Raw genomic sequence first — 9975 nt, forward strand, 5'->3', positions numbered from 1 at the left:
TAGCTTGGTTCATTGGAAATGGTAGATGATTAATATTGTGTGGTAGCCAGGCTCAGCAAGGGAAGATTTAGAAAATGGAAAAACTTAATGGGATGAAGATTAAAAGCCATGTCCCTGGTGCTGATGCAGGTTACAGATGATATTAAAGACAATGTGAAGGGAGGCAGAGTGATTGAGGCCAAAAGGTTGATCAGTAGGAAAGAGGGTCAAAGAAGTGAAAGCTTATCAGTGATGCTGAGGTTGGAGAAAGTCTTGCCGGGAAAAGTACAGATAGGATTCCTTACTTTCAATGTTAGAGAATTTGTCCATATATGCACTGCAGTGTTTTAAATGCCAAAGAATGGGACGTGTAGCTCCTTTAGTGTAAAGGAAATAAAAGTTGTGCCAAGTGTGGAGGAGCACAAGGTTATGGTGAATGTGGAAGCAATGTGAAGGTTAAGTGCTGTAATTGTGGGGGAGAACACAGTGCAGCGTTTGGTGGATTCCAGGTACAGAGAGAGGCTCAGAGATATAGGATCAGTCATGCTGTATCGTATGCAGAGGCCATAAAACAGATTGGTAGAACTACAGTGTGGACTGATGGAGCTTACATGGATGTACCTGTAGTAAGTGGACCTACTGTCGGGGCTGGTGCTTCTGATGGTCCTAGCATGGTTTCAAGGCCTGTTCAGAAATCTTGTGCTCATGAATGTGAATAAAGTTGACTCCATAGCTTTCATTGGTAAGGTTGTCAACACGACTCGGGTTATGGAAAGCAGAAATGCAAGGTTGAAGGTTACTGTGGAGACGGCAAAAGAGATATTGGGGCTAACAGATGTTAGTGTTGAAATGGTTGTTGACATGCTGAACAATCCTAAGGGTGGAGTGTTTCCGCATGATATAGATAAAGTTTAATGGGGTTGGGGAGGGTGTGGTTGAATTTAGGGATTTATTTGGTTTAGAATTGTATTTTCATGGTAGGACAGAATTGGCCAGATCATGATTCAACGGACATTCCAGCACAGTAGGTTGCGGCATGCACATAAACGGTTGTTTGCGGACCGCCATGATATCAACGAAGAAGAAGAAGAAGTCTTGCGTTGTTGCGTCTATGGATTAAGGAACTGTGGCGGTGTGGAACAGGAAGTTCCTGGCAGGTGCGCATCGGTCTTCAGAATAAAGAAAGCGCCATAATTGTGCAGTCGACACGATAACTTTTGTTGTATTACTACAGGTATGTAATAGCGCGTTTAAACTTTCTAATATCGAAATAACATGTCATAACACAGAGCTGCCAACTCTAACGCTTTCGCCGTGTGGCACACGTTTTTGCCTGTTTTCACACGCACTCACGCCACACATCCAATTTCTCACGCAAAAAAAATTGCCCGAGACTCGTTTGTTCCTTTTTTCAAACTCCCCGACGGTAGATGGCGCTGATGAGCGCCACTGAACCATATGCGCTGCACCCCGAAGTTAGCGACAGAAGAAGAGATACCATTGCCGCGAAAGACAACAGGAGAAGAAACGGTCACTACCTCAAGAAGTCTGATAAGAAGCTGAGCTGAGACTAGGTATGTAACAATGAAATGTCGTCCAATTGAGTACTCACTCTCTTAAACTTTAAATCTTGAAAGAAATTATTTGTTTGTGCGTGTGAACATGATTTAGTGTGGTGAATGTAAACTCAGCTGATTTCGAACAGGTAAGATGTATTCCAAAGAATTGAACATAAATACAGGAAATGTGTGCAATAGAAGTAGGTATGTTTTTGTAACTGAGAGTAGAGTTATTAAACCAACATGACCATTTGAATTGTTTAAGGTTTCAAAGATGTCCCGCAAGAGACCTTTGCCAGGACAAAAGCGAAACCTTTTATTTTAGCTAAAGAACCAGCCAAGTGAGAAAAGACAGACAAACACACTGACAGAACAGCCAGAACGATTGATAGAAACGACAGGACAACAGACAGAGGAGCAACACAAAGGACAGAGAGAGCAGGAGACAGGACAGACTGACAAACAAGCAGAGGAGCAACAGACAGGACAGATTGACGCCCATGCAGAGGAGCAACAGACAGGACAAATAGAACAACCAACAGGGCAGATGGAAGGAGACACAGAGGGACAGAAAGAAGAGTCCCCCCCCAATCCAACAGCAGGGCCAGAAGAGTCGTGCTCTGGCTGGAGCAGCAACATATAGATCCATTTTCCAAAATGAGTGGACCTCTTCATGGCCATGTATTACCAGAGGGAGCCTCAACACGCACTACTGGTGTGCAGTCTGCCGTATTGAAAACTCATGTTGCCACCAGGGTGTGACAGATGTAGTGCGCCATATAAAAGCAAAAGGCCACCAAGATAAGCAACGAGCTCTCCAGTCCACAGCCACAATATCCCAATATGCAATGGCCGTTCCATCTGTAGGGGGTATGTCTGCACAAGAGGTTAAGGTATGATATGTGTAATGATTCTGTCAAGGTTCAGTCATGAGTTTTGTGTTCTAGTTGATCACGGTAAAGTCATGGTTGATAGTTTTGACTAATTTGTGGTTTGTATTTCAGTGTAGTACAGTCCAGTTTTCTTTAATTTGAGATCTTAGTTGCTGAATGTGTTTTTTACCTGTGCCCTATTATCGCAGGCGTCTATTTTAAATAAACTATGGTCTTTTGGGAGGATTAATAATTTTTAATTTCTTACAGACAAGAAGGGCTGAGGTCAAAATGACAGCTGGGTTGGTAGTTCACAACGTCCCCCTAGCCTTTGCGGACCACCTGGGGCCTCTCCTAAAATAATGTTTCGGAGATTCGAAGACAGCGCAGGAGTACAGGTGTGCCAGGACTAAGTCATCCTGCATTACCAATGAAGCCCTCGCACCATATTTCACACAGGAGCTTGTGAAGGAGATGAAAAAAGCCCTGTATACCCTTGTTACGGATGGGTCGAATGACACTGGTATTTCACAAACTATTTGAGATTTTTCTCCTCTGCAAAACATGTGCTTTGTGTATTTTTAAACATCTAATAACATGAACATCTGTATGATTCTAACTTGTCATTATAGGAGTGGAAAAGATGAACCCGCTTACTGTCCGGGTCTTCATGGGCAGCAAAGTTGTCCACCAGTTCTTAAATATGTGCACAACAAGTGGGACGAGCTGTGGGCCAGCAAGTGAGATCTTCACCAAAATTAACTCCACCATAGAGGAGCATGGCATCCCTTGGGAGAACTGCATTGGTCTCTCAGTTGACAATGAGGCTGTGAACATTGGACCACGTAATTCCATTGCCTCTAGGGTGCTCCAGAAGCATCCCAACACCTATATTCATGGTTGTCCTTGTCATGTGGCACATAACACCGCCAAAGCTGCAGGAGTGGGATTTTTTAAAGATTTTTTAAAGTGAGTTAAGGCCTGATTTATCTTTACATGTAACTTTTTATTTGTATCCTAATTACGTGCATTGACTGAATGTGTTATGATTGATTTATGCATTGCAGGTATCCGGTTTTGATTTGGAGGATATGGTAGTGGACATCGGTTACTGGTTCAAGGGTAGCACAAATCGGAAAGGATACCTGTCAGGTATGCATGTTTGATACTATTAAGTGTAATACTGAAATGCTGAGCTGTAGAAAATATATGATATGGATTTAATGTCTAAAACAGAGTTTTGTGAGCTCCATGAAGCTCCTGAGGCTGTATGAACCTCTGGCCAGCTACTACAAATCTGCTAGTATGGTCATCAATTTTCAATTTCATTATGCAGCAACTACATGGATTGTTAGTCACATACTTGTATTAATGACAACCTCTTGTTTTGTGTTATTTATTGATTGATTCAAGATGAAAATCAGGCCAGGTTCAAGAGACTTGTGCAGACATTCACTGACCCCATGACAGAAGTGTACCTGCTGTTCTTCCAAGCCACCGTACCAACTTTCGCTTCTTTCAACTTGCTGCTTCAGAGAGAGCAGTCATCAATATTTTTGTTACATGATGAGGTAGGATTGGATTTTGCTGTTTTTTTCCATTCTGTGTTTCTTGCTGATATCTGCAGGGATCCTCTAAAACAGATTTCACCAACTATTTTTGTAAATGTCTGTTATAGATGGTGAAATTCGTACGCAAGCTATGTTCCAAGTTTATGGTTCCAGCAGCTCTGCAGTGCCATGAGGAGCCTTGTGAAATTGCCTTTGAAGAAAAGGCAAACCATTTACCAGGTTAGTATTTGACTATTATTATGATCAAACACTGTGATATGTGATATTTAGCCTTGTACCTTATACCGATATGCTGTATTGGGTTCACAACCAGGGCTAAACTTAACAGATTACTCGACGAGGGTGACATTATCGTATCTGAAGATTATGCCTTTGTTAAATGTTTTTCATGAAGAAATGGAATGTTGTTTGTGTTAGTTTCAAGAGGGAATGTTTTAGTGTAACGTCACATACACCAGACCGGAAGTGTGTTGTAGACAGGGGAGACTGGTGATTGGCCAGAAGAGGGAGCATCAGTGTTTATAAATAGGGGGGAAAACGAAGAAGAAAGGGAGAACGAGCAGCCATTCTGAGGCGTCGCTCTCAGGGTGTCATGTCACCTGTCATTTATGCTGTAACCTCGTGATTTTAATAAAAGCCTCTAACACGATGCAGCATGAACGGACTTTTTGTTGACAGCAATAATGGCCACCATTCACCCGATACGACATAATGGCGCCCAACGTGGGGCTGGGTTTGCGTCTCTTCTTGTTTCAGTCAACCGCCAAGCTAACTCGCTTTGAAGCATGGCCAAAAAGGGTGAGTTTTTCTTACCGCTTCGGAGTGTGTTGGATTGGATACGACTTGTGTACACTGGAGAGATGTACCATTGCGACCTTGCCTCGGGTGGCGTTATTGCTGGTGACTAGAGTCTGCTAAAATTTTATTCCATTGGAAAGGCAGGTAATTGGAATTTAGAGCATTAAACGGTAGGATTTAAGTATTGAAGGTGTACAATTAGAACAGATATGCATTCTTTAGGGCACTGTACCGCTTTAAGTCCCTAGATGTGGGCCATTTAGAATATGACAGGCCGGCAAATCCTCTTACACGATAGAATGTGCAAGATGGTGGGTTTTTTTTTAAAGAAAGGACTCGGTTTAATGGGATTTATCTGATTGTGATTATGATTTGACTCTCGTCCGACGGGATGTTTGATTAGATCTGATTTCTCGGTGTAATGGTCATTTTAACCACGGTAGCAAAAACGGTAGGATAAATATGTTTAAAAATAAATAGGGCAGTGCAGGATATTTGTTGGCGTATGGTAGGCCGCAGTTAGCTAAAGGCTAGGGCTAATGACAAAGAGGCTAATGCTAAAGGCTAATTGTGTTGAGTGCTACAGGCTAACGGATGTCCTTAGAGGCCCCGTTGCGACGGATTAAAGTCTCTTAAATTTGTCTCTGTGTGTAAGTCAGGTTATATGTTTTGTGAGCGCTGTTAAATGTTGTTTGACTAGGAGGGGGAAACGGGAGGTACAGCTGGACTGTTCTCCGTTTATTTGGGGTGAAAAAGTATTTTTGAATGGATGTGCGCATGCGTTTAATTGTGCGACACTACACTACAGAAAGGGGGAGTTTATGGCACGAGATTAGGACACGTTTTGGTTTACGGCACTAAACTACACCATGAGGGGATGCTAAAACTACAACACGTTTTTGCTAATGGGTCAGATTTCTGCTGGGTGCTGCAGGAAGACAGAGAACACACAGACAAGGGGATTTGGACATGAATCTTCTAAATCGTTAGTGACTGTTGTTCGAACATGAAACTATTTGTTGAGATGTAGTGAATTTATAAATTGAATATATGTTGACGGAGTATAATGAATTAAATTAAATGACGGATTAAAATAAAATAAAAATGTTTTTGAGCGATCTATAATTAGTCCTGAGTTAAGTCTTAGAGTAAATGTGAACGAATGAATATTGAATATGGTTGAAATAACTCAGTATTGCATAAACTGCTGAAATCTTGTCTGTTTCTATGTTTTCTCAAATATGAGAGAAACAGGGAGCGAGACGACAGGAGGAGAGAGAGAGGAGGGGCTGACGTGTGCGTGGCGTGACGTCACATGACGTGACAAGGTGTGACGCAGGCAGAGGATCAGATATCAGGCTAGTTCACAAAATTTTACAGATATGTGATGTAATGACAATTTTGCATAGGCTTGGCAAAGACTGATCACTCATTTGAATAAAATTTGCATTTGGAGGCTATGTGCATCACTGGACGGCAGTTCGATTGGAAATCAGGTACTGACATTCTGCAATTAAGATACTTGGGGTTTATATCATAGGAAGAAACAATGGAGTTTATGGAAATTATAGTAATTGTAGGGTTAGGGCCTTTGTTTTTAGAATTATAGTCTGAAGTTTAATACTTGCATTTGATGGGTTATGGTGAGAGAGCTACTAATAGCTAAATTGATAAGATAGGGAAATAAGAAATTGATTTTAATTATTCATTTTTTTTTAAATTAGATTTTTAATTGATTTTTAATTTTTATTGGAAATGGTTTTTGAATAAAACATTTAATTGAATTTTTTAATATTCATATTTTCGTCGGTTTATATAAGGTTATAGGTTATATTAAGAATTACAGGGGGGAAGCCATGGGCTACATAGGCTATATAGTCTAAAATAAGATAGTTCACAATAAAGGAATATAAAAGGGTTGTTACAATGGGGCAAAAGATATCAGGACTATGAAAGTCATTACACGGGTTGAAATAGTGGTAATCCTTTAACTAAAGTGTTGCTAGGTTATCCGGCAAGTGAAACAAAAGTTGCTGGTCATTCTCAAACAAAAATTGATAAAATATTTCAGCGATAAGATAACCAAAGCTATAGAGATAGGCTTAAAAAGTAGAGCTTAGGGATGTTTATCCTCAGCTTCCAGTGATCATCGAGGAGGGTGATTATGGCATCAGAGAGAAGATGAACAAATAATAGAGAGACGACAAGCAGAAACGACGATAAAGGTGAATCAAAACTCAAGATCCAGAAGAAAATGAGATGTCTGGAAGAAAAGAGGGAGGCTAAGCAGGATGGAACTTGAAGGAGATGAGGATGATGAAGAGGAGTGATTGAGAAGAGGTCACTCTGTGATCAGAAGGAAGTTGGCAAGAGAGGAAAGAAGAAGGATACAAGAGCAAAGATGAAGAAAGCGATGAAGATTTGGAGATTAAAGGTGCTTTATGTTCAAGAGGATTTTATCCTACAATGACTAGCAAAGAAGAAATGGAGGTATAGACCGATGCTTATCATGCCTGGATAAAGCGAATAGTTTAGAAGAAGTAACACAGCTGAAGATACAGAAGAGGAGAAACTGCTGAGGAAAGGATCCCAAGAATTGAAGGAGAATAATAATACAGTGAGGCCAAAGGAAAGGCCACTGGTAAGAAGATGATGGAAGATGAGATTTCGAGGACGGAACTTAGAAGATAACTTTTGAAGAATACTGATATGTGAACGGCGAGAAGAACAGGACGAAGAAACTCTCAAATACAACTTACAACTGGTGGAGAAGAAGGAGAAGAGAAGCGTTGGTTATGAAGAATCAGAGTGAACCAAATCAACAATCACTGTTACAGCTTCAACTGAACAATATCAAATACAATTGTACCAGTCAAGGGGGGTACCAGGTGTTTCATATCCACAGCCAATTTCTGGACAGACACAGAATTGGAGAGGAAGAGCAGAAGACTGTTAGAAATATGGACAGGTTGGTCACTTTACCTGTGATGGAGATGCGCCAGGAGGAAACAACAGAGGAAGATAAAGGAGCAAGTGAAGATCACCTGTTAGTGCCTAGAAGATACGAGGGGGGTGTTAGCTGATAGCACCGATTAGAGAAGAACAAAGATATCCAACAATTGAAGTAAAAACAGAGAGAAGTGATGGTGAATAGTGGAAAAATTTATGTGTTCAGCCTAAAGAGGTTAAACATCTCACTATGTAAAATTAATTAGGGTAGGATAGGGATTTGAGGTAGTAAAACAGTTTACTCTTAGGGAATCAATTGAGCTATGCTATAGAACTCAAAGAGAAATCAAAATAGACATACTAATATTAGAAGATACTGTTATTGCAGTGTTGGGAAGAGATGCATTGTTTAAATTGAATTGTACAATAGGATGTACACTAGACGACTGTCTATTAGACAATCTGTCTGAAAAATAAAGTTAAAAGGGGAGACTGTTATTCGGGGTTACATTCTTACACTAAGAGATTTCAGGCTAGGCTAAAAAGGTGTTTAGTCATTTGCCAAGTCTGTGTGTAAAGAAGTCAAAAACAGGTGGGGAACTTTCCCAATCACATATTCTAAAAAGTTTTTAAATGGTTAGGAGGAAAATATTAGATTAAAATAAGTTAGGAGAACTAGGTTGAAGGAACTCTAAGACAGTAAGCTAAGTTTCAAAGTTAGTAGTAAGAGAGAGAACAGTGGTGAAGGACATTTTAAAAGTTTAGTGGGAAGATATGGTAGGAGTTTAGATCTGTTAGGAGCAGATGCATTGAGAAAGTATGTGTTGCTGAATAATAAGAGAAGATTGAGGGTGATTGAGTATCTATAGTTACAGTTCCCAGCAGGGAGATCAAGGTAATTATAGGTGTATTTTTTATAATCAAAAGTCAGGGATTAGAGATAGGACTGAGATTTGGGGAAAAAGTGACACTAGTGGTGATAGATGGAAGTACAAGCAAAGACAACTTTTTTCTTTGGGGAAAAACTAGGAGTAACTAAGGACATTAACACTTCAGTCTATTATAACAACAGTGAGAAGCAGGTTAACTCTTTCAACATTGATAGTTATTAAAGCCATAAATATATTGCATTTGATTATAAGGGAACCAATAGCTCCAGTGCCAATTTTAGGGTTAGGATGGGGACGTTCCTCCCATATGGAGAGATAATTATGGAGAATAAGTATTGTTATCAGGACCAGGAGTAGAAGGAGGTATAGTTTGGAATAGGGTTAGGAGTGACTGTTCACTTATTTTGCGTAATGTTACAGAGAAAGATCAGGGAGAATATATGTGTACTTATCTAGTGCAAGCATTAGAAGTTGTTCCGGTTAAGAATTATTGGTTAAAGGGCTATGTAATTCGTAAAGTGATGCCTATAATGGAAGATTTGAAATCTGTTGAAGCTTCCGCAGTCACCGAAGGAGTTCAGGAAGAATAGATTACAGTAGTCACTCCAACAGTGAATAATACACATAGGATATCGGTAGTGAAGGGTGTTAATTCATCAACTAAATCAACTACGTTAATGGTAACTTTGGGAAGGGATTAATGATACGATGGCAGGAAGTATGACACCGACAACAACTTTTCTGAAATTAAAGGAGGCAGCAAGAGAGACTCAGGGGTTTAGGTTACGACGAATAGGGTTAAAATAGGAGAGCAGATAGTAGTAGAGAGCAATATAGATTAATCTGAAATAGTGAAGGATACTATCATGGAGGACAGGATGAGGTCTTTGATTTTAATGACAGACAAGGAGAGGTATCTGATCAGTACCGCTCGTTAGGGAAGAGAGAAACTAAAGGGAGTGGTTTGATTCTTCTGTTGTGAAAATTAGAGATAGATGGGCAGGTTCCAGCAGCTCATTCTGTAAGATCAGTGAGGAATCTTGAGGGTCCATGTCTGGTAAGAATTCCACCAACAAACCTTTTAGAGACGGTCGTTCGACCTCTATCAAGGGTGTGTCAGTATTATGCGTTGTCATGATTGTGGTATCAGCAACAGTCAGTAACAGATAAAATAATGTCGTTGTCAAAACATTTGTTTAAGCCTAGGGTTAGGTGGTATTGGGTTAAGTGAATTAACGTGGGTGCATTTGTTAGAGGGAAAGTAAAATCAGGTAACCGCGAACTCTGAAGCATTTGAGGTGTAACCATTGAGGGTTAAAAGTTGTTTTTGTTCTAATAAAACATATGAGGTAAGGGG

At 40.2% G+C, this 9975-nt stretch overlaps 1 long non-coding RNA gene across 3 annotated transcripts; it reads left to right on the forward strand.

Moving 5' to 3' along the window:
• The first annotated feature begins 1406 nt into the window (after positions 1-1406).
• Positions 1407-4330, forward strand: LOC123488265. 3 transcript variants are annotated; one of them, XR_006659996.1, is made up of 4 exons: positions 1407-1553; positions 3824-3981; positions 4089-4200; positions 4310-4329. It is a non-coding gene; the product is annotated as an uncharacterized LOC123488265 (long non-coding RNA). The 3 variants fall into 3 exon arrangements; XR_006659995.1 differs by lacking the exon at positions 1407-1553 and adding an exon at positions 3670-3713 and having other exon boundaries at positions 4295-4330; XR_006659994.1 differs by lacking the exon at positions 1407-1553 and adding an exon at positions 3670-3713.
• Positions 4331-9975: the final 5645 nt, after the last annotated feature.

The sequence above is a fragment of the Coregonus clupeaformis genome, unplaced genomic scaffold (genome assembly GCF_020615455.1).
Source record: "Coregonus clupeaformis isolate EN_2021a unplaced genomic scaffold, ASM2061545v1 scaf2106, whole genome shotgun sequence".
NCBI classification, from domain to species: Eukaryota; Metazoa; Chordata; class Actinopteri; order Salmoniformes; family Salmonidae; genus Coregonus; species Coregonus clupeaformis.